Source organism: Egretta garzetta, unplaced genomic scaffold (assembly GCF_000687185.1).
Source record: "Egretta garzetta isolate BGI_Z169 unplaced genomic scaffold, ASM68718v1 scaffold226, whole genome shotgun sequence".
Lineage (NCBI taxonomy): Eukaryota > Metazoa > Chordata > Aves > Pelecaniformes > Ardeidae > Egretta > Egretta garzetta.
The window spans coordinates 186,724-189,584 of NW_009260021.1; positions in this window are offsets into that span (position 1 = coordinate 186,724).

The window sequence follows — 2,861 nt, forward strand, 5'->3', positions numbered from 1 at the left end:
TCTCACCCCCAAAATGTTGATTTGCAGCGCCTTGTGGCAGTGCTCCTGAGAAGCTAGGGAAGCTGCGTGCTGGATGTTTACCAAGTGCTGAATAACGCGTAGCAGTGAATCACACACAGATTTCCCTTTCTTCCTATTAGAATTATTGTAAGCAATAAATATGATTGGCCAAAAACCAAAAATAACTCCAACAGATGACGGTACAGTGAGGTATGAGGCGGCTCCATATCCAATAACCAAAGCTTACACGCTGAAGTTAGTTTCCAAAAAGTTTTAACTGCAATGTGTTGCAGCAAGCAGCGTACTAAGGCCTTTAAAGAAAACCAGAAAGAAAAAGGTGGTTAAAAACCAATGCTTAAATGTAGCTCGTTTAAATGAAATCCAAAGTTTTATCTGTTTGCTATAGAGATGGAGCCACCAATGACAAATGGTGACAGGTAACAGGAGAGAGGATGGGTGAGCAGTTTTTGTTCTCCGTTATACCTAATGAACTGGATGAAATAATGGAGCAGAAATGCAGCTGAGGGGACCCTTGGTATCACCACAGGCTCCTGCAGGAGGAGGGGTCCCAGCCTGGGTGACAGTCCCAGGTACCTGGGTAACGGGTGTTTGCTGGTTCTCTCTCTGCAGGCTGGCGCAGAGGAACGAAGCAGCCCTTCCAACCTGTTGTAACTGTTCCTGGCTTAGCTTTGCTTTCCCGGTTTCTGTTTTGTTACCAGTTTGCATGTGTGAAAAAGGAAAAAAAAGAGACAATATTTGTAAGTTCAGGACAAAAAGGGAAACTGACTGAAGTGGTGAAATCAAACGGATCCCACTTACAGCTGCCTCTGTCTCCCCAGACAAGAGCAACCCTGTTCCTTGTGGTGAGGAGAGGGGTGGTGGCTTCTCCTTTTCTGGGAACACCTTTCCCTTCCGCTGTTCTGGTTCCTCCAAACAGTTTCTGCCTCCGTACTAATAATATGAGGCTTCAAAGTCGTTCCAGAGGTTTCCTTGAGGTCAGCAGGGTCCCATCACTAGTTGTGCTCTCGGGGCACAGGACCGACACAACGGATGTGTTACGTGGTGGTTGTGCTCTGGATTTTGCTCTCGTGAGTTCCTGCCTACCCAGCTACAAACCCAGCTCTGCGAAAGCAGGGGCTTGGGCTTCCACGCAGCCTGTGGCGCTTGCAGCACAACACAGCAGGCCGACAGCACCCGGTGCGTCACTGAAAGAGGGTCGTTTTCATTAAAAATCACTAAATACCGCTTTGACACGCTGCTGTTGGGCTCCCGAGTTAGGCAGCTGTGCCGAACAGCGAGCTCCTGCTTGTGGAGCGGGGTTTGCACCTTCAAAGCGCGTTCCTTCCTGCGAAGCTGCTGCCTGTGCTTCTTCCCAGCTGAAAAAAACCCCAACGCTTCTCAGATCAACCAACTTCCTCACAAGGACCGATGGATGTCTTCCCCGAGACAGGACCACTGGAGTGAGCACGTTTTGGCCATTTGCTCCTCGTTGCCTCACTGACAAAAAAAATCTCCTTCTCACAGCCTTGGTGAGTAGGTGTCCTACCCGCACAGCTCTTTGCAGCGCCTGTAAGTGAGGGACCTCTGGCTTCCACTCAGTGTAATTTTTCTGCTCTTCTAAAAGGCAAGGATGGATGCGGGCGCCGTCCTCCCGCTCCCCACGCTGGACGGCTCCACCTTGGGGACGCAGCTCAAGCACAGTGTGCTGCGGAGGGCGTTTGTAGCCTGAAGCGATTTCCCTGAGCTTCCCCTAGATCTCAGAAACACTGTATGTTGTAGGTACATGAGGTTGTTTCTCGAGATAGATGTCTGATTTTTTTGTGTTCCGTACCGAGATGCTGGTGATCCGTAAACCCCTGCAGACAGTAATAAGAGGGAGGACATTTACCCTCAGCGCGAGAAACGGGATTTCTCTCGTTGGGAGGTGGAGGCAGCTTTGTGTTTGAGCCTTGCTGCTTCTCCCTTTGTTCCCAATTTGCTGTTTTAACTTCAGCCGTGGCAGCGCATCTTAAAGGGCCTCTTTCACACACAGGTCTCAGCCATTCCATCGTCCCGCTGTTCCCAACCTGTTGCTTTCTGATACCTCTCTTAGATTCCTTCTGTACTCGGGCGCTTGCCTCAAAAATGACTGAAATGAGCCCAATCGCACCGCTGGCTCGGGCAGCGTCTCCCCGCGTTGTCCGGAGGAGGAGGATGAGGATTACACTGCCAGAGCAGCCAGGAGGAGCGCCGAGGCGGCTGTCGCATGGGGACAGCGCGTTTCCAAACTTCAGCTGTGACTGATGGCGCCGCTTCCCCCGACTCAGAGCCACCTCGCCCTCTCCCTGAAGCCTGGTTTCCTTTACATTCGTTCTCGGGGATTTTTATTGTTGTTCAATTTTTTTTTTGGTGGGCTTTTTTTAGCTTTACCCATGCTCCATAGCGTGCTGTGCTACAGACAGACACCTCTAGGCCCTTCTGCTTTGACATCAGATTTGGTAATTAGTGGGGGGGTCATTAAGAGCACCGGCTCTCCCATGGCTGGGGTAACGCCTCTCTGTCCCCGCCGCCGTGATGAGAGGCCGGCTGGTTTCTCACGGCCGGGCTGGGGCTCCTCGCCAGCCCTCAGCCCCCTCTTTGGCTTTTCCTGACGCTTTTCTTTTTGCAGGCTGTCCCTCAGCCGGAAATTTTATCTTTGTGTGGTGGGAATTTCACCTTTGTCTGGTGGAATTTTTACTTTTGTCTGGTTGAATTTTTACTTTTGTCTGGTGGAAATTTCACCTTTGTGTGGTGGAAATTTCACCTTTGGTGGAATTTTTACTTTTGTGTGGTGGAAATTTCACCTTTTTGTGGTGGAAGTTTCGCCTTTGTGTGGTGGAAAT